Source organism: Lepisosteus oculatus, chromosome 23 (assembly GCF_040954835.1).
Source record: "Lepisosteus oculatus isolate fLepOcu1 chromosome 23, fLepOcu1.hap2, whole genome shotgun sequence".
In the NCBI taxonomy this organism is placed as follows: domain Eukaryota; kingdom Metazoa; phylum Chordata; class Actinopteri; order Semionotiformes; family Lepisosteidae; genus Lepisosteus; species Lepisosteus oculatus.
Genome location: NC_090718.1, coordinates 16080172 through 16102361, shown reverse-complemented (window position 1 = coordinate 16102361; position 22190 = coordinate 16080172). Strand labels below are relative to the sequence as shown.

The window sequence follows — 22190 nt, the reverse complement described above, 5'->3', positions numbered from 1 at the left end:
CTGGACCCTCCTCGGGAAGCGTGCAGAGATCACATTAGATGTGTTGCTCAAGCTCTTTATTGTCACGTACAGTAAACCCAGCAGTGTGGTCAGTGCGGGATGTGTTCTGTCCTGACGGCAGGGTCAGCAGCCAGAGGAGACCTGAAACACAAGACGGAGAGGTAAGACATTGATTCCGACAGAGAGAGCTTTCACACCGGATTACTGACAAGAGGAGCAATAAGAGAAGAGTTGTAAAGACACGCCGAAGAGAATATTCTCATCTAAGAGGAAATATTAACAAGTAGGATGTTCAAATGAAAAGCATTAAAAACTGCATGATCTTCAGTAGTGAAATGATTACTGAGCTCTGGGTCACGGACAGCAGGGGAGTGAATGAGTTGTTTATTTTGTTTTCTGTGAATTATGTAGAATTCACAACGTGTTCCAATTGTACAGGAAAACCATTGAGAGCAGATTCATTTCTTCTGCACCAGAATGAATGATTTCCATCTTCACTCTAGGGTACTGTACTTTACAGCACTGTATTGTATTCTGCATATATGTCTGTTATGTACACATTTTCTTTCTCACTTTGTCTCTCTGTCCATTTGTATCAGTTTGTTGGAGAGCACCATCACACCAGCATCACAACATTTATTCTACTGCCTTATTAAGCAAATGTCTCTACTAAATTCTTTTTATATATAAAACATTTTTTGACATGATATACACAAATGGCTAATTATACTTTCTGATTATATTTCCATCTTAGAAATGAAGCATTTCTCTCCTGCAGTTTGAGGTTGTTAAATAGAAAAGTGGATCACTCCAGGGCCGAATCTTCTCCCTCTCTTACACTCTCTTACATTCGTTCACGAATGATCACAAGAGCAAACACACAGACTGGCTTCTCACAAAGTGTGTCGATGACACAGTCCCGGACAGCTTACTAAAGGACCCAGAAAATCACCACGGGCCAGTCTGAACAGTTTCACGGAATAGTCTGTTGACTTCTCTTTGATGTTTCATGTTACAAGAGCAAAACAATACTCACTGATTTGAGGATAATTGCGCCATCCCTCCAGCCTACTGAAATGAACCGTCAGACTGCAGAAGCTGTCAGTGACTACAGGTCCTTGGGCCTGGTCAGAGAAACCTGAGATGAGACAAACGTTGTGAGACCATTTATAAGCTTGTGACCTCAAATTAAACGGAAGTCAGACATTTTCAAAGGGGGCAACACTGCGGCACAGTGGTTAGCATCGCTGCCTCATAGCACCGGGGCCCTGGGTTTGATTCCAGGGCTGCTGTCTGTGTGGAGTCTGCATGTTTGTTCGCGCTGCAGGGGACACCTCACCCCCACAGACACAAACTCACACCACAACACAATCAACCCGCCAGTATCAGTTTGTGTTCAGTGCTGGGGAGGTGCCTTGTCCTTGCAGAACAAAAACAAGGTGATCAGGACTGACGGCAAGATTCAGGTATTCAAGTACCCAGTAAATCCAGGGCTCAAATGGGGGAACTGTTTCACGAGCTACACAACATCCTCACACACGATGACAGAGCCTTGGAAAGCCGTGTGGAGAGTGAGGTGCTCGTACCCAGCCGGAGTTAAAAGACCACGCATTGAGCAGAGCAACTGAGCAAAAGCACACTATCGATCTACCCAACCCAGAAGACATCTCTGTGATACAGAGGCTAAGGCAACATGTGAGTAAAGGATTTTGAATCAGCAATTGTGCTGATGAGCCAGTCAGCAATTTTTCAGAAACAGCAAACATGTCGTCAGCCTCCAGGAGCTGCAGAAGATTGTGAGATATAAAGGAGTGAAACCAGGGCAGGAGAAACTGATTCCTCGTGTAGGAAGCTGAGGAAAAAGATGCACACCCTGCAGACTGAAAGGAAGACAGCACAAACTATCAGTAATGTCAGCCTAGAAGAAAGTGTAGTGCAGTGTGTTGCAACTAAGTTTTTGTTCAATATTTGTTTTGTCTGAAAGAGACTGTTTTGATCAGATACATGCAATACTATTTCTTTCTCATTCTCTGTCTTTGTATGTCATATTTGGATCACACCATAAAGTTCATAACCCAGCCAGTTGCTTTGGCTCTGAAAGCATCCCTCAGCAGGGACAGCCCTGATCCCCAAACACAGGGCTGCCCTTCCCACTGCCCGTCTGCTCTCTGCCCAGTGGAAGTAGCGTTTCTGCCCCGCAGCTGTGTGAGAGAAGATGACCTGAGAGCACTAACCCACCTCTGGAGAGGGAAGAGTCTCAGCTGGAAGGGAGGAGGAGCTGCCGGGCTGCCGCAGACAAGGCGCCGCTGAAATGATAGAGAAATCTTTTAGAATCAAACGTCACCTGGCTCAGTGTTTAAGCTGTAGTACATGATCACATTAGATTATTAAAACATGCAGACTGCCATTTCCATTCTGTACAAACAAAGGGTTTTCCATTGTAGAAAACACCACTGCAAATCCAAAGCGGAGTGCACTGGGACTGCAGTCCAGAGAAACCCATCATGTTACAAGAACTGGAGGCCATTTCACACCAAAACTGTACAATAGGATTCTTTCTGCACACCCAGTACTGGGGGCTGTGTCAGAGGCTCCTCACCGTTCTGTGATGATTTTAGACGTTGAATCGGGCAGGAGGCAGGCGCTCTTCGGGAGCTCTCGTCCCGTGCTATAACTCGGACCACGCGATGGCACAATTGCTTCCTACATACAAACAGAAACTTCAAACAACAAAACCCAACAAGAAATCTGTGCACACTTGGTCTCCTGCTGCAGCTGAGGAGCTGTCACGCACACACCTCCTGTGTGGGTAGTGTTGGCCGTAGGACGTGTTGTTCACAGAGAGAAAAAATACACCATAGCAAGTCAGCACTCAAACAAACCAAAAGGCCAGTTTTATTGAAGTTGACGCAGCTGGCCACACAAACACTCACTGGGTCTCTTCACCAGGTATCCACACAGACAGCACCCCAGGAAACCAGACCCATGAGAACAGGGGCAGAGCATGCAGACTCCACACAGACAGCACCCCAGGAACAGGACCCATGAGAACAGGGGCAGAGCATGCAGACTCCACACAGACAGCACCCCAGGAAACTGAACCCATGAGAACGGGGCAGAGCATGCAGACTCCACACAGACAGCACCCCAGGACACCAGACCCATGAGAACAGGGGCAGAGCATGCAGACTCCACACAGACAGCACCCCAGGACACCAGACCCATGAGAACAGGGGCAGAGCATGCAGACTCCACACAGACAGTACCCCAGGAAACCGAACCCATGAGAACAGGGGAAGAGCATGCAGACTCCACACAGACAGCACCCCAGGAAACCAGACCCATGAGAACAGGGGCAGAGCATGCAGACTCCACACAGACAGCACCCCAGGACACCAGACCCATGAGAACAGGGGCAGAGCATGCAGACTTCACACAGACAGCACCCCAGGAAACCAGACCCATGAGAACAGGGGCAGAGCATGCAGACTCCACACAGACAGCACCCCAGGAACAGGACCCATGAGAACAGGGGCAGAGCATGCAGACTCCACACAGACAGCACCCCAGGAACCAGACCCATGAGAACAGGGGCAGAGTATGCAGACTCCATACAGACAGCACCCCAGGAACCAGACCCATGAGAACAGGGGCAGAGTATGCAGACTCCATACAGACAGCACCCCAGGAAACCAGACCCATGAGAACAGGAGCAGAGCATGCAGACTCCACACACACAGCACCCCAGGACACCAGACCCATGAGAACAGGGGCAGAGCATGCAGACTCCACACAGACAGCAGCCCAGGTAACACACCCCAGCAGGAGGAGGCGCCGACGGACTCGCTCATGGTGCAGTGAGCCCAGCGGTGTGAGGCTGGTGTCCAGCGCTGATGTGTCCCTGATAGTCCTGTCCCACAGCCTGCGAGTCACCGTTTCTTCCACAAAATACTCCAGCCAGCGCTTTTTAGACTAAAGTTTCTTAAGTTTCTGTTTTTCTCGCAGATTAGATTAAAAAAGCCGCCTGTTGACCTGCTGGAGGTCAGACCCGCTCCGGCAAACACTACTGCAGCTCCGTTGCCCCGGCAACCACGTTTTATTTAACAAAGTAAAATAAACACCGGAGAAAAGTTTGCAAACAAGACAAGAGAGCTCAGAAACCCACAGACACGACGGCAGTGGGTTTTGTTTCTGTGTCGAGTTGATAAACCAGGCAGGACGAGCGCTGCAAACACACTAGAGTACACATAACACAATCAGGGGTACACAAGACTCCTGCTTTTTACACAAACAGGTTCAACAGGCCTATAAAGAGCAGGTCGGCACAGCTGTCATGATGATGTCTCATTTACAAAGAGTCTAAAGATTTGCTCGTCTCTTCCCAGAGCAGCTTCACTCCGGAGAGCAAGGAACAGCTCCTGCCGAGTCCGTCTTGTAAGACAGACATAGAAATCCGCGACACGGTAAATACACTGACATTGTATAATTAATTCTGATGCTCAATCAAATCTGCGGATCACGTGCGGAGCGCAGTCCAGAGCACTATAAAGACTACATTTCCCACAAGCCCTGTGGCGACTTCCTTTTGACGTAATCGATTCGCGTCTTTTTATTTTTAATTATAACAACAATACATGCCATAAAAACAAGAATACATATAACACAGAGTATAGCCAGGGGTACATACGATAATACATGTACATGTTATGGAAAAAGATTAAACAAGTAATCTTGTTTAATAGTAAACAAAAGCAGATGAGGTCCGTACATGTTTCAAATTGTCTGTACAGACGCATTTACATCCGTTTTAAAGTGTTTAAACATGGGTCTCCTCTCACAGCATTTCGTTAATTATTATGAAGTATCATATTTTTTTAAATACAAACGATATTTTCATATTACTTTCAATAGGTTTAAAATGTAGTATTATTTAACTTCTTTAAAAGTAATGTCAATATTAGTTTCCTTCTTTACGTTATCTTTCAGAGTTGCTGTCACAAACGTCACAGTTATCATCTGTATTGATTTTCAATCTCTGCACAACGAGGATCTGTACGGAGGCGCTATTGGACTCGCCGCCATAGACTCGTGTATCTCTGTCGCCGCCCAGTGGACATTTCTCGAAAGTGCAGTTCTTTTTAACTTTTTATGGTAGCAATAAGAATAGATACAATACAAACAAGAGTATATTTATAGCACATCAATAATACCATCAGGGGTACATAGTATAATATATTTACACTTCTGAAAAAAAGATTAAACCAGGTTAATAAAGATAAGGGCTGATATAGTCTGTAAATACACTTTTACATCTATTTAAAATGTTCTAACGAAGCTGCCCGAGGAAAGAACTTACTGTTTTGATTACATGAATCAGAGATTGTGACTCTGCCTTTAGCTTCCCATTCCTTCCAAACAATTTCAATTTCACACCTCTGGTTGTGCCAGAGGGTCCTCAGTGGAAGAGATACCAGGGTCCCCAGCACTGCTGTCACCTCTTCTGTACTCCTCCTATGCTAACAGCTGTGTATCTACTGCTGACTCCGTGAAAGGAATCAAGACTCCAGATGATCCCACCCAAATAAAAAAAAAATTCTGGAGTGGAAGGAGGTCTCTGCTTTAGTCGGCTGGTGCCGTGAAAACAACCTCTAACTCTATATAACTCCAACTGCCTGTGTCTCAGGAAGCCCTGGTCCGTTTGTAATGGAAAACCATTGAGAGCACTAGAATGACTGATTTCCATCTTCACTCTAGGTCACTGTGCTGAACAGCACATTACTGTATTCTGCATATGATATGTCTGTTATTTACACCTTTTCTTTCTCACTTTGTCTCTCTGTCCGTTTGGATCAGGTATTTGGAGAGCACCACCACACCAGCCAAACTACCCAAACAGTTGCTTAGGCACTCAAGTGGACTTGATCAAATTAAACTTTCCAACCTAAACAGGGAAATGACAGTTTAAATGGATTCTACTGCCTTATTAATCATATTTCTCTTCTAAATTCTTTTAAAATAAAAACAAATATTTCTGACATGATACACACAAATAGCTATTTTTATACTTTCTGGTTATATTTCAATCTTATAAATGAAGCATTTCTTTCCTGCGGTTTGAGGTTGTTAAAGAGAAAGACCCCATACTATCACAACCCCCTTTACAGGCTGGTGAAAGAGGTGAAATGAGGTAGCGGAGGTGTAATTGAGTCGGACAGCAAACTCTCACCTGCTGCTTGCCAGGACAGGAATCTTACAAAGGTCCCCTCCTCCCAGGAGGGTCACAGTAACAAATACTAAACACGAATGATTACAGTTCAGGGCCCCAGCACTGCCACCCACTAAAATAAACATGACACACAAGAGAACCCATAAGACAGTCATAGAAATCCATGACACGACAAACACGCTGAAATGGTACAATATAATTAATTCTGATGTTCAATCAAATCACCGAAACACGTGGGCAGTGCGGGCCAGAGAACTACAGAAACTACATTACCCATACGCCCCGTGGGCGACTTCCTTCTGACGTCATCGACTCGCGCCTTTTGAACGTCATTTTAATTTTTGGTTTATTGTATTTATTTTGTATTTTGTATCCATGTACAATACATTCATTCATTACTCTTGTTTGCAAGGCAATGTATTCTTTGCTGTTGAAAATGCTTAAATATTTTTAAAATTAAAATAACTAATTAATACGAACATTACTAACGGTATTTTAATTAAAAAAAACCTTCGGTGAAATTTTGCTGAATGACCACCAAGCGGCGCCATTGGTACATCATTGTAAGAATAATCATTTCTAAGAAATTTTCCAGTTTAATTCCACTGACCGGCCATCAGAGGGGCACTTTACTCGTCCTGCTGCTTCTCTTGAATGAATAATTGCTTAAATTATTGTCTGGTTAAATTGCCTGGTGCTAAGTATTTGTAATATAGGATTGCTCATGTCTGATCTGGAACCCGAGATGGAAGTTTAACATGTGTGATTCACTGAGGTGGAGGGGTGGGAAATGACTGAAAGAAGTCTTGCCATGCTGTATTATTAATAGTAGTAGCAGTATTGTCATATTAACACGAATCCTCAGACTCACTAACATCTCCAATAGAACGACAAGCTCACACATCAAATATTAGAGGACCCTTCCTTTATACCTAAAAGCTTTCAGTTGTTGGACAATGAAAAGAGTGCTTGCAGGAATCTAATTACTGTTGTTATAAACTCATTACAAGCTAATTGTCTCATTTCTTTTTTTTTTTCTTTCTTCTCTTTTCAGCAGCAAATAAACCCATTACTTGATCCCTTACATTTCAAAACGCTCTGAATCAAACCAACAAATCGGGCATAAATTTATAAACCATGTTTTTGAGAAACTAGCCTTAAAATCAAAATGACTACATTCATATGAAACACACTCAGAAACAATATCAAATGGTTTGATACAGAGTGCAGAAACAACTGAAGAGAACTACCAGAACTAAAACAACACCACACCACTCTGAACTGCGCCTCAGATACTGTGAGATGGTTAGACACTACATGCACACCCTAAAGAAGATAAGCACATACACAAACAGACAACTCTCAGACCACAAAAGGTCTGTAGCCAAGACACAGTCAACAACGCTTGATCCAACTGCAGCTTAGACCTGCAGCAAAGCCTGCTCAAACTCCCCAACCTCGTCCTGACGGCCGGCTGTTTCCCTGAGGCCTGGAATCAAGGACTGATCACGCCCATCTGTAAGAATGGAGACAGACTCGACCCCAACAGGTACCGGAGCTTCAGTGTGAACAGTAACCTGGGGAAGGAACTCTGTCGTAACTTGAATATCTGATAACCGGCCCTCCTTATTGAGCACAATGTCCTGCATTAGAGTCAGACTGGCTTCCTACCAAACCGCCACACATCCCATCACATTCACACCTGGGCACTGCCAGCCCATCTGGACCCAGAACAGCAGAGCCTGGCATTGCTGGAGCAGGACTGTCACACCTGGGCACTGCCAGTCAATCTGGACAAGACAAGAGTTATGGTTTTCCAGGAGAAAGCCAGACCTCAGGGAAACAGGTACAAATTCACACTGAACAACAACACATTGGAGCACACATCCAGCTACACATATCTCGGTCTCACCATCAGCTCTTCTGGGAGTTTTGACCTGGCACTAAAGGCACTGAGGGAGAAGGCACTCAGGGCTTTCTACGCAATAAGAAGGAGGCTCTTCAATGTCAACCCACCAACAAGAATTTCGCTCCAAATATCTGAAAGTGTAATCCAACCCATTGCCCTATACGGCAGTGAAGTGTGGGGTCCCCTCACAGACCAGGAGTACACTCTGTAGAAACTCTAATCAATCTGTAGAAACATCCGCCTTGCGCAGAGAAAAACAGCTAACAGCGAGTGCAGGGCTGAATTAGGCCAGTACCCACTATTGATAAACATACTGTCACGCCCTCTGCAGCCAGAGGGCGCTCCTTCTCTGTCCTGTCCCTAGTTTCCGGTCTGCTGTCCTTCCTGTCCCTCTCTTTCCCTTGGGCTATATATTTCCGGGTCTTGCACTCTGTCCTCGCTCAGCATTGTTGTTCGGATGTCCTGAGACCCGCCTAGCACCAGGGCGCCCCACGTCCGCTCCCTGAGGGCATAGGTTTCTATACGGCATTCCTGAACTCTTTGCACTAATGAGCCCGGGCCTTTTTCCCGTCTCGCCGCTACGCATATGGGTCTTTTTCCGCTCTCCTGCTCCCTACGGTAAGTCCCTTTGGACGTCCGTGACACATACAGAACAGAGTAATCAAACACTTGTTACACCTGAGAAACAGAGGCCACAATTCATACCACCACTAGGCCCTGCTGATCCCAGAGTACAGCTGGTCTTGACACCAGTCAGTCTCAGGACAGCACAGCTACAGCAACACCAATCACAATCATCCAAATGCGGAGGGGACTGCAGTCCAGAGAAACCCAGCATTTGACAAGGACTGGAGGCCATTTCGCACCACAACTGTAGAACAGGATTCTTTCTGCACACCCAGTACTGGGGGCTGTGTTGGAGGCTCCTCACCAGAAGAGACTTGCATTCCTGTTGGCTCCTCTCGTTCTGTGATGATTTTAGACGTCGAATCGGGCAGGAGGCAGGCGCTCTTCGGGAGCTCTCGTCCCGTGCTATAACTCGGACCACGCGATGGCACAATTGCTTCCTACATACAAACAGAAACTTCAAACAACAAACCCCAACAAGAAATCTGTGCACACTTGGACTCCTGCTTCAGCTGAGGAGCTGTCACGCACACACCTCCTGTGTGGGTAGTGTTGGCCGTAGGACCTGTTGTTCACAGAGAGAAAAATACACCATAGCAAGTCAGCACTCAAACAAACCAAAAGGCCAGTTTTATTGAAGTTGACGCAGCTGGCCACTCAAACACTCACTGCGTCTCTTCACCAGGTATCAGAAACAAAATAAAGGAACAATCTTTTTATCATATCCACTCGCACCTTGCTCTCATTTCCAGACTCCTAACTCACCACTCCCAACAAACCCCAGTGCTCACAACACCCTTTAAATTGGATTTGGCCCATACCACTATGGATACAATAGGTGTAAAACAGAAAATTCAAAAGACAAACAACACATAGCACAGCAGTCCGGACTACTTGGACACACAAATACATGAAACCCTTAACAATTCACAGGACAGACAGTCAGCAGCCATATCACCCTGCAACTCACAACTGGCAACCCACTGAAGCTAAGCAGGTGTGAGCCTGGTCAGTACCTGGATGGGAGACCTCCTGGGAAAAACTAAGGTTGCTGCTGGAAGAGGTGTTAGTGGGGCCAGCAGGGGGTGCTCACCCTGTGGTCCATGTGGGTCCTAATGCCCCAGTATAGTGATGGGGACACTATACTGTAAACAGGCGCTGTCCTTCGGATGAGATGTAAAACCGAGGTCCTGACTCTCTGTGGTCATTAAAAATCTCGAAAAGAGTAGGGGTGTAGGTGTGCTTCTCGAAAAGAGTAGGGGTGTAACCCCGGCATCCTGGCCAAATTTCCAATTGGCCCTTACCAATCATGGCCTCCTAATAATCCCCTTCTATGAATTGGCTACATTACTCTGCTCTCCTCCCCACTGATAGCTGATGTGTGGTGAGCGTTCTGGCGCACTATGGCTGCCGTCGCATCATCCAGGTGGATGCTGCACATTGGTGGTGGTGGAGGGGAGTCCCCATTACCTGTAAAGTGCTTTGAGTGGAGTGTCCAGAAAAGCGCTATATAAGTGTAAGCAATTATTATTATTATTATTATTCAGCAGATCGTCTATGCCTAGTTGCCATTTTTCGCAATAACATTAGGCTCTGATAACCTCCCCTCTCTGAATTCCAGCAATGTTATGTTCCTCTAGCTAAGCTTCAGGCATGTAACCAGTCTCCTATCTGTTTGCAACCTTTTGACCTTTCTGAGGATCCCTCGGAACAAATAGACACTGGAGTCTCCTCTCATGCAGTGCTGTTAAGACTTAAGCTAGTGGCATCCTACACTATGCTTTGTTCCTTTAGGACCATTTCTCTAAAAATAGTGTTCTCTACCTTTTGTTTCCCCTCCTGTCCACAGCTGGAACAACTGTTTGCTAACAAAGACTGTTTATCTGTCTGGAAAGGTCTCCAAACTGTTACCAATTACAAAAGAAAATCCCCTCAGATACATCTTGATCACTCTCTACCAGATAACACATTTTACAGCAGGCCTGAAACACAAAGGATCTCCAACGACCTTGTCCATGGCAGTCTCGCAACTCCTCCAAATAATTCACATCCTGGGGATGAGCTATTGTCCCCCACTCAACTGGAGTGCCACACCCACTCACACTCAATCTCTCACGAAGACTTGACGCCGTTAACAAGTCTTGAGAATGCCCTGTGAAGCAAAGAACAGGATGTGTTAAGGCTATTCAAAAAGCAAAACTGTAAAAAGGCAGCAGGACCTGACTGTGTATCTCCAGCCACACTACAGCCCTGTGCTGGCCAACTCGCTCCAATCTTTACAGACGTTTGTAAGCAATCATTGTCCCAGTGCACAGTGCCAGACTGCTTCAAATCTTCTGTTATTGTTCCTGTTCCAAAAAAGGACACAAGAACCTGCCTTAATGCCTACAGACCCATCGCACTTACGTCAGAACTGGCGCGTCTTCCCAACACGTTCGTGTCAGAGTGAGGTGACCCCTCAAACAACAATTATTTCCTGCCTCATATATGACTACGGCACCTAGCAATGCAACAGGTTCTGTTGATCTTCCAGATCCACCAATGCCCACACAGACCAGCGACAAGCATGTGTATCGTATAAGTGACCTTTTTATTTTCTATCCACTTTCACCATCAGCCAAAGACACAACGAAAACAGCAGCAACAAAAGGTCCTTCCAAGGGTCATAATGAATCCAGAGGGACGGCAGTCTTTTCTGTCAAGTACCGAAGAGTGGCCACTCGAACGATTCTTCTTCGTACCTGTAAAGTCTTTGATGGCCCCAGTGAACGAGAGGCCGGTCCCATTTCCCCAGACTCCGTTCAGGTTCCACTAGAAATCCTCCCGCGAACTGTATTCCATTCCCCTCAGTTTGGAGCGGCTAGCCGGGCCGGTTTCTCGCTCCTTGCCTTCAGGTATTAAAAGTCTCTGTACAGTACCTCTGTTCCGATGCCACTGTCTCCCGTGGTCGTCAATCGGTCCTTGCCTCCGTGAACTCGAGCGCCGCAGCTTCCCTTGTGCTGCCTGTGTCGTCTCCCGGGTCTAGTGGGAATCGGGAGCGCGCTCCGTTCCGGCTCAGATGGTTTTATTCCTCCCCTCAGCCCATCTCCCTCAGGGGGTTTTCCACTGTCCCTGTCAGAAAGGGGCTTGCCCAGTATTTTACCAGGAGGAAGCTCGTGTGGCTGAAGAGTGTGAGAGTGCCGAGCTTAGGTGTTATGGGCCCTTATCACTTCTTTGTTCACTCTCCGGGTCGGAGAAACCTGAAAAGAGACAAACGTTGTGAGACCATTTATAAGCTTGGTGACCTCGAATTAAACAGAACAATAGCAACACTGTTCTACAAACCTTTCATTGAAAGGGTTTTCAAACACTGTCCCACTTGCTGGTTCAGTAGCTGGAATTGAATATGCAGCCATTAGTCTGCCTGGCAAAAAACAACCGGTCTCTCCAGTGGTCTGCATACAAGTGAACACACAAACCCCATACTATTAAAACCCCTTTAGGGCACACTCACACCACAACACAATCAACCCGACAGACTCACCAACACTGGACTGCAGAAGCGGCAGGAAACCCTTGAGAACATGAGCAGAGCATGCAAACTCCACACAGACAGCACTCCAGGAAACCAGACACATGAGAACATGTGCAGAGCATGTGCGCCGTCTCTCAGCCTTTCACCTCCACATGCAGATCAGGACGCGACCGGAGACCGGAGACTCCTCACTCCTGCAGGAGGAGGCGCCGACGGACTCGCTCAGCCCAGCGCTTACATTTCCCCGACAGTCCTGTCACACAGCCTGCGACTCACCGTTTCTTCCTTTTCTTCTGCATAATGTCCACAAAATACTCAGCCAGCGCTTTTTAGACTAACGTTTCTGCTTTGCTCGCTGATTAGATTACAAAAGCCGACTGTTTACCTCCTAGAGGTCAGCTCGCAACAACTTCTGCAGCACCGTTTCCCCGGCAACCACGTTTTATTGACAAAGTAAAATAAACACAGGAGAAAAGTTTGCAAACAAGACGGGAGCTAAGAAACACGAGGACAGTGGGTTTGCTTTATGTGCCAAGTCGATTAACCAGCGCCGCAGACAAGTGAAATACAAGAAAACATACACACAAGGGAACACATAAGAGAGACAAAGAAATACAAGACACGATAAATACGCTGAAATTGTATTAATATAATTCATTCTAATGTTCAATGAAATCAGCGAAACACATGGGCAGGGAAGCCCAGTGAACTACAGAGACTACATTACCCATAAGCCCTGTGGGCGACACCATTTTGACGTCATCGACTCATACTTTTGTATTTTTTATGAGACCAAAAACTACAAGAAAACGTAACGTAGCAGTCGTATTGTCAGGGTACATGCAATAATACATGTACATTTTATGGAAAAAAAGATTCAACAAGGTAAATGCAGATAAGGCCCGTCCATGCTTCAACGTTCTTACAACACAGAAACAGACACATTTCAGAAAGACATTCTGAAATAAAATGTCTTTACATCCGTCTTAAACTGTTCAAACACGGTCTCCTCTCACACCATTCCCTTAATAATTATGTTGCGCAAGTATAATAATGTTTTAAAATACAAACGATATTTTCATCTTCCTTTTCAATGGGATTAAAACGTAACAAATGTATTTCTTTCCGATTTCAAGTCTTTCCGATAGCGCTTTGAGACTCAGCTCCGTGTATCTCTGTCGCCACCCAGTGGACATTTCTCGGAAGTGTCACCGCCCGCCGGAATTCGGAAAAGTCCCGGGACTGAAGCTGTGTGACTGGACAAGAGCCTGTCTCCCGCCTCCTGCTGAAATCTCAGCGCCGATTGGACAAAAGCTGCTCACAGTCCGGATCCAGTGGAAGGCCGATCCACTCCGGGTTTTCCGTAGCCGGCAGTCCGGATCCAGTGGGAGGCCGATCCACTCCGGGTTTTCCGTAGCCGGCAGTCCGGATCCAGTGGAAGGCCGATCCACTCCGGGTTTTCCGTAGCCGGCAGTCCGGATCCAGTGGAAGGCTGATCCACTCCGGGTTTTCCGTAGCCGGCAGTCCGGATCCAGTGGGAGGCCGATCCACTCCGGGTTTTCCGTAGCCGGCAGTCCGGATCCAGTGGAACGGCCGATCCACTCCGGGTTTTCCGTAGCCGGAAGTCCGGATCCAGTGGAACGCCGATCCACTCCGGGCTTTTCGTAGCCGGAAGTCCGGATCCAGTGGGAGGCCGATCCACTCCGGGCTTTTCGTAGCCGGAAGTCCGGGTCCGGTGGAAAGGCCGATCCACTCCGGGTTTTTCGTAGCCGGAAGTCCGGGTCCGGTGCAATGGCTGATCCACTCCGGGTTTTCCGTAGCCGGAAGTCCGGATCCTTTACGATGCACGCAAGACTACGTTACAGATCACCGGAGTACATTATACAGTCAAATAAAGATAAGGTACGCACAGCTTTCATGTTGTGATACTTAGACATGGTTTGGAGACGTTCCCTCGTGTGTATTTTGAATTATTCAAATGCGTGTCGCTTTAATTTGGAAGCGCATCATTTCAGTGCATGAGCTTACCTGTTATATTGGGCGAGATTTCACACGGATAATCAAACAAGAACGAGTTTGCCCTGGAATCCAGTCCACTGCCCAACCTGAAAGTCAGAGCATGAGAACGGACGGATTGTATGGCGATTGTGGAGTTGCTCGACCACATCAAGTAGGCGAGAAGTACAATCTGCTACTACGACATACGGTCTAATTATTCAATTTTCGATTATTTCTCATCTTTAGGCTATTTCTACATCTAATAACGAGCGAGTATAATGATTAAGCCAATGATACATTATATTTTAGATTCGGTTCAGCAGTATTGAGCAGTAAAATAACGTCAATTTGTCTACAGGAAATGTCAGAATTAGAAGCCTTCTTTACACCATTTTGCCGATCTGTTCAGAGTGTTTTAACAACAGAACAAAACAAAAACAAACGTAAGGTTTCTGGGCTGCTTTGAGATAGACAATTATCATCTATATTACTTTTAAATCTATGCACACTGTGTATCTTTACCGGGTCGATTCAATGTACAATTTTGTACTGACGCCTTAACCTTATTATTCATACAAAATCTGTTTGACAATAGTCATGTTTGATTCCACTCACTTTCCCCAAAGAGGTGCTCCAAAATAGTTTGACAAGATATTGTGAGATTGCGAGAGGGATCTGAAGTATTTATTAGTACACGTATAACTACATTGTTTTCCTTGTAGTCTAATAAAGGTTGTAAATTCTTCCATAGGTTCTGATGGGCTACTGTTAGTTTCTTAAAAGCATCAATACCTAGTTCCTGAATGATTAAATTAGGGAAACATACATCACCTACTTTGCTTAATTTTGTAAATAATACTGTCGGTATCGGTATTAGATGCTCTAAACCCTGTAGCATTTAGGCCTCCTTCTGCCCGTGTTTGACAAATAGCAACCATGAATAAAGTTTTTTTTTTTATTTTACTAAGGTAGAGAACATCAAATCACAAAATCACCTTTTTGAAAATCTTAATACCAAGATATTTAATCACATCTTTTACATGTATATTACGTACGGAGCAGACACTTTCCAACAGCCACCAGTTCACTTTTCTGATATGTAAAGAAAGACCAGAAACAGAGGAAATGACTTGTAAACGCATTTAATTGCTTTGTCCACCTCTGTGTGCTTTCTCAGAGAGAGAGAGTTGTATCCTCAGCCAATTGGGAACACCTGTCATCTCTTTATCCTGTACTTGAATACCCTGAAACTATTTGTTATAGGGGTGTAAGCAGTGGGAAGAGGAGTGGGCTCGTGTCGAATTGCCTTACCCGTTCCCAATCTGCAGGAGGTCCCACGACGGCAGGTAGCTGCTCCAGTCGCTGGAGCTCAGTTCGCTGTCGAGGGAGGACGAGGGCTCTGGCTCGGGGGAATCACGGCTCCACAGCTCCTACCTGTTGCAGAGTGTTTCTGCCCTCCCGATGGCCTCTGTGATTTAGAAGGATCTGTCTCTTTTCGCTTGCTTACACCACAGGTTTCATCGACGATAGTGTGCATCCTGAAGCAGTGAGTTATCGGTCTTATTTCTACTGAGAAACAGTTCAAGCACTCACAAAACAATAACCAGGAGACGGTGTATGAAAAAGAATTGTAAGACTTGCAGAGTAGATTTGAATAGACAGTGGACGTCACACTGCATGCTTGAATATCAGAGATTCAATTCATTCTTTCCTGTAGGTTAACTTCCTGTTTGACATTGTTCCGCTGTCACTTCTTCACAAACTCATAACTCGCCGTGTTCAATTTTGTGTTGAGTTACAGGAACCTCAGCATCAGATGAAATCCTCTTCAGCGCCCCAGGGAGACTGGGGGACTTGCCAGATTTTCAGCTTTATCACTGGGTCCTTTGGCTCAGGGCTGTTGAGCAAAGTGCTCCCCTCTGCTGGAGAGCCACAGGGGCACTACAGAGCGGCCTCGTGTTCCCTGCTCCTGCCCGTGCCTGTGGACGGCCAGTGTGACCGCGCGCGAGACAAAGTAGTGCATTCGTGGTGTAAATACAGAATGTTCAATAGCTGACTGAGGAAAGTTACAGAGACGGGAGTATACGTTCTGAAATAATGTGAACCACTGTTACTACACACAGACAGACTACTTAAAAATCATGTGGCTTTTTAAGGTCGTTTTGTCTGCCTAAAGTACGTTAGATTTGTCACAGCAAAGAGTTTGAATACTTACAGAATGCAGCAGCTAGAATTGTTACTTGGAGCAGAAAGAATGACCACATAACCCCCATACTTCTCTCTCTTCATTGGCTTCCTCTCGGGTACAGGGCGGACTTCAAACTCCTTCTACTTACTTACAAGGCTCTCAGAGGTCAGGCACCTGTCCTGCCTCGCAGGGATACTGCAGAGGAGAAATACTGTCTGTCATGGGCTGGGCACCATGTGAGTTGAATGCTGCATCAGTGCCATGGATCCAAGAGGGGCATCATGGATACAGCTGTCGTTTAGGAGGATTCTGCTGGTCTGCAGAGACCTGCATGGGGTACTGACATACAGATAACGTGATGGATGGATGGATTAATACCCGCATTCATTTCTTTCTTTTTTTTTAATGATATAATGTTAGCATGCCCAAAGGGGTTGGGCAGCCAGTTGACCTTGGACCCCTAGAGGATTTTATTCTCCTTACTGAGTCTTTGGTTCCTTTCCTCCATTGTCTTCAGTTCTGTATTCACAAAATGTATATTTACCTGCATTGTTAAGCGCCTTGGGGCAACCTTGTTGTGAAAGGTGCTATATGAAAATAAATTGAATTGAATGGAATGACAGAGTCACGGCTTTTCCAGTTTCCTCTCCTATTATCTTCTTTATCTGCACTCTAAAACACAGTGAAACCTTGAACCTTTCAACTGGACCACTGCCGTTCTACATCACAATGACTAACTAGGACGGAGACTTGAATGGGATGAAAAAGGAAAAGGCATTATTTGCAGGAAGAAATTAAACTGTTCCACCTGATCACTTGCTAAACAAAGTGATTCACTGGAGTGGAGGCGGTGAAAGCTTTGTGAATCAACTTACAAAAGGAAACATGTAAGAAACGTGGCTCCCATATTTAACCCTTGAAAAATCTATGAGTGTTATGTGGAGGTGAAAGTATTGTTCAATTATTCTAATAAAGCTCACTCAACTAAGACCCAGAAAAGTACCAGAGTATTCTCACCTAAGAGGAAATACTAACAAGTAGGATGTTCAAATGAAAAGCATTAAAAAGTGAATGATCTTCAGTAGCTGAAATGATTATTGAGCTCTGGGTCACAGTGCTCCTGAAAAAAAATCAAATTTCAGCAGACACCCAAGGACAGCAGGTGAGCACCATGCTGAGCCAGTGTATAAGTGTATGAATCACAGTTTCAAGGAGCTTTTTTCAGTTTCGTTCCACTGATCGGCCAACACGGGGGGAACTTCAGTCTTACTCGCCCTATTGCATTAAGAAACTGTACAACATTCTCCACTAAGAACTTGCGACCTCACCTAACGAAAAGCAATTTGCGTAGCAGGGAAAGACTGGACTCCCACTGGGGATTTTTGTTTTTCATCCCGATGGTGATGTGCACTATATAGAACGTTGCTGGACCCTCCTCGGGAAGCGTGCAGAGATCACATTAGATGTGTTGCTCAAGCTCTTTATTGTCACGTACAGTAAACCCAGCAGTGTGGTCAGTGCGGGATGTGTTCTGTCCTGACGGCAGGGTCAGCAGCCAGAGGAGACCTGAAACACAAGACGGAGAGGTAAGACATTGATTCCGACAGAGACAGCTTTCACACCGGATTACTGACAAGAGGAGCAATAAGAGAAGAGTTGTAAAGACACGCCGAAGAGAATATTCTCATCTAAGAGGAAATATTAACAAGTAGGATGTTCAAATGAAAAGCATTAAAAACTGCATGATCTTCAGTAGTGAAATGATTACTGAGCTCTGGGTCACGGACAGCAGGGGAGTGAATGAGTTGTTTATTTTGTTTTCTGTGAATTATGTAGAATTCACAACGTGTTCCAATTGTACAGGAAAACCATTGAGAGCAGATTCATTTCTTCTGCACCAGAATGAATGATTTCCATCTTCACTCTAGGGTACTGTACTTTACAGCACTGTATTGTATTCTGCATATATGTCTGTTATGTACACATTTTCTTTCTCACTTTGTCTCTCTGTCCATTTGTATCAGTTTGTTGGAGAGCACCATCACACCAGCATCACAACATTTATTCTACTGCCTTATTAAGCAAATGTCTCTACTAAATTCTTTTTATATATAAAACATTTTTTGACATGATATACACAAATGGCTAATTATACTTTCTGATTATATTTCCATCTTAGAAATGAAGCATTTCTCTCCTGCAGTTTGAGGTTGTTAAATAGAAAACTGGATCACTCCAGGGCCGAATCTTCTCCCTCTCTTACACTCTCTTACATTCGTTCACGAATGATCACAAGAGCAAACACACAGACTGGCTTCTCACAAAGTGTGTCGATGACACAGTCCCGGACAGCTTACTAAAGGACCCAGAAAATCACCACGGGCCAGTCTGAACAGTTTCACGGAATAGTCTGTTGACTTCTCTTTGATGTTTCATGTTACAAGAGCAAAACAATACTCACTGATTTGAGGATAATTGCGCCATCCCTCCAGCCTACTGAAATGAACCGTCAGACTGCAGAAGCTGTCAGTGACTACAGGTCCTTGGGCCTGGTCAGAGAAACCTGAGATGAGACAAACGTTGTGAGACCATTTATAAGCTTGTGACCTCAAATTAAACGGAAGTCAGACATTTTCAAAGGGGGCAACACTGCGGCACAGTGGTTAGCATCGCTGCCTCATAGCACCGGGGCCCTGGGTTTGATTCCAGGGGTGCTGTCTGTGTGGAGTCTGCATGTTTGTTCGCGCTGCAGGGGACACCTCACCCCCACAGACACAAACTCACACCACAACACAATCAACCCGCCAGTATCAGTTTGTGTTCAGTGCTGGGGAGGTGCCTTGTCCTTGCAGAACAAAAACAAGGTGATCAGGACTGACGGCAAGATTCAGGTATTCAAGTACCCAGTAAATCCAGGGCTCAAATGGGGGAACTGTTTCACGAGCTACACAACATCCTCACACACGATGACAGAGCCTTGGAAAGCCGTGTGGAGAGTGAGGTGCTCGTACCCAGCCGGAGTTAAAAGACCACGCATTGAGCAGAGCAACTGAGCAAAAGCACACTATCGATCTACCCAACCCAGAAGACATCTCTGTGATACAGAGGCTAAGGCAACATGTGAGTAAAGGATTTTGAATCAGCAATTGTGCTGATGAGCCAGTCAGCAATTTTTCAGAAACAGCAAACATGTCGTCAGCCTCCAGGAGCTGCAGAAGATTGTGAGATATAAAGGAGTGAAACCAGGGCAGGAGAAACTGATTCCTCGTGTAGGAAGCTGAGGAAAAAGATGCACACCCTGCAGACTGAAAGGAAGACAGCACAAACTATCAGTAATGTCAGCCTAGAAGAAAGTGTAGTGCAGTGTGTTGCAACTAAGTTTTTGTTCAATATTTGTTTTGTCTGAAAGAGACTGTTTTGATCAGATACATGCAATACTATTTCTTTCTCATTCTCTGTCTTTGTATGTCATATTTGGATCACACCATAAAGTTCATAACCCAGCCAGTTGCTTTGGCTCTGAAAGCATCCCTCAGCAGGGACAGCCCTGATCCCCAAACACAGGGCTGCCCTTCCCACTGCCCGTCTGCTCTCTGCCCAGTGGAAGTAGCGTTTCTGCCCCGCAGCTGTGTGAGAGAAGATGACCTGAGAGCACTAACCCACCTCTGGAGAGGGAAGAGTCTCAGCTGGAAGGGAGGAGGAGCTGCCGGGCTGCCGCAGACAAGGCGCCGCTGAAATGATAGAGAAATCTTTTAGAATCAAACGTCACCTGGCTCAGTGTTTAAGCTGTAGTACATGATCACATTATATTATTTAAACATGCAGACTGCCATTTCCATTCTGTACAAACAAAGGGTTTTCCATTGTAGAAAACACCACTGCAAATCCAAAGCGGAGTGCACTGGGACTGCAGTCCAGAGAAACCCATCATGTTACAAGAACTGGAGGCCATTTCACACCAAAACTGTACAATAGGATTATTTCTGCACACCCAGTACTGGGGGCTGTGTCAGAGGCTCCTCACCGTTCTGTGATGATTTTAGACGTCGAATCGGGCAGGAGGCAGGCGCTCTTCGGGAGCTCTGGTCGCGTGCTATAACTCGGACCACACGATGGCACAATTGCTTCCTACATACAAACAGAAACTTCAAACAACAAAACCCAACAAGAAATCTGTGCACACTTGGACTCCTGCTGCAGCTGAGGAGCTGTCACGCACACACCTCCTGTGTGGGTAGTGTTGGCCGTAGGACGTGTTGTTCACAGAGAGAAAAAATACACCATAGCAAGTCAGCACTCAAACAAACCAAAAGGCCAGTTTTATTGAAGTTGACGCAGCTGGCCACACAAACACTCACTGGGTCTCTTCACCAGGTATCCACACAGACAGCACCCCAGGAAACCAGACCCATGAGAACAGGGGCAGAGCATGCAGACTCCACACAGACAGCACCCCAGGAACAGGACCCATGAGAACAGGGGCAGAGCATGCAGACTCCACACAGACAGCACCCCAGGAAACTGAACCCATGAGAACGGGGCAGAGCATGGAGACTCCACACAGACAGCACCCCAGGACACCAGACCCATGAGAACAGGGGCAGAGCATGCAGACTCCACACAGACAGCACCCCAGGACACCAGACCCATGAGAACAGGGGCAGAGCATGCAGACTCCACACAGACAGTACCCCAGGAAACCGAACCCATGAGAACAGGGGAAGAGCATGCAGACTCCACACAGACAGCACCCCAGGAAACCAGACCCATGAGAACAGGGGCAGAGCATGCAGACTCCACACAGACAGCACCCCAGGACACCAGACCCATGAGAACAGGGGCAGAGCATGCAGACTTCACACAGACAGCACCCCAGGAAACCAGACCCATGAGAACAGGGGCAGAGCATGCAGACTCCACACAGACAGCACCCCAGGAACAGGACCCATGAGAACAGGGGCAGAGCATGCAGACTCCACACAGACAGCACCCCAGGAACCAGACCCATGAGAACAGGGGCAGAGTATGCAGACTCCATACAGACAGCACCCCAGGAAACCAGACCCATGAGAACAGGAGCAGAGCATGCAGACTCCACACACACAGCACCCCAGGACACCAGACCCATGAGAACAGGGGCAGAGCATGCAGACTCCACACAGACAGCAGCCCAGGTAACACACCCCAGCAGGAGGAGGCGCCGACGGACTCGCTCATGGTGCAGTGAGCCCAGCGGTGTGAGGCTGGTGTCCAGCGCTGATGTGTCCCTGATAGTCCTGTCCCACAGCCTGCGAGTCACCGTTTCTTCCACAAAATACTCCAGCCAGCGCTTTTTAGACTAAAGTTTCTTAAGTTTCTGTTTTTCTCGCAGATTAGATTAAAAAAGCCGCCTGTTGACCTGCTGGAGGTCAGACCCGCTCCGGCAAACACTACTGCAGCTCCGTTGCCCCGGCAACCACGTTTTATTTAACAAAGTAAAATAAACACCGGAGAAAAGTTTGCAAACAAGACAAGAGAGCTCAGAAACCCACAGACACGACGGCAGTGGGTTTTGTTTCTGTGTCGAGTTGATAAACCAGGCAGGACGAGCGCTGCAAACACACTAGAGTACACATAACACAATCAGGGGTACACAAGACTCCTGCTCTTTACACAAACAGGTTCAACAGGTCAATAAAGAGCAGGTCGGCACAGCTGTCATGATGATGTCTCATTTACAAAGAGTCTA

At 46.2% G+C, this 22190-nt stretch overlaps 4 long non-coding RNA genes across 4 annotated transcripts; 1 reads left to right on the top strand and 3 right to left on the bottom strand.

Moving 5' to 3' along the window:
- Nucleotides 1-41: 41 nt before the first annotated feature.
- Nucleotides 42-1134, bottom strand: LOC138224875 (uncharacterized). Its single transcript, XR_011183334.1, has 2 exons — nt 1037-1134; nt 42-141 (listed from the first exon to the last, which is right to left on the bottom strand). It is a non-coding gene; the product is annotated as an uncharacterized lncRNA (long non-coding RNA).
- Nucleotides 1135-11333: 10199 nt separating this feature from the next.
- On the bottom strand, nt 11334-12201 carry LOC138224738 (uncharacterized). Its single transcript, XR_011183163.1, has 2 exons — nt 12087-12201; nt 11334-12001 (listed from the first exon to the last, which is right to left on the bottom strand). It is a non-coding gene; the product is annotated as an uncharacterized lncRNA (long non-coding RNA).
- A 1870-nt stretch (nt 12202-14071) lies between these two features.
- On the top strand, nt 14072-17084 carry LOC138224848 (uncharacterized). Its single transcript, XR_011183303.1, has 2 exons — nt 14072-15820; nt 16076-17084. It is a non-coding gene; the product is annotated as an uncharacterized lncRNA (long non-coding RNA).
- Nucleotides 17085-17928: 844 nt separating this feature from the next.
- LOC138224877 (uncharacterized) lies at nt 17929-19021 on the bottom strand. The gene is made up of 2 exons (XR_011183336.1): nt 18924-19021; nt 17929-18028 (listed from the first exon to the last, which is right to left on the bottom strand). It is a non-coding gene; the product is annotated as an uncharacterized lncRNA (long non-coding RNA).
- Nucleotides 19022-22190: the final 3169 nt, after the last annotated feature.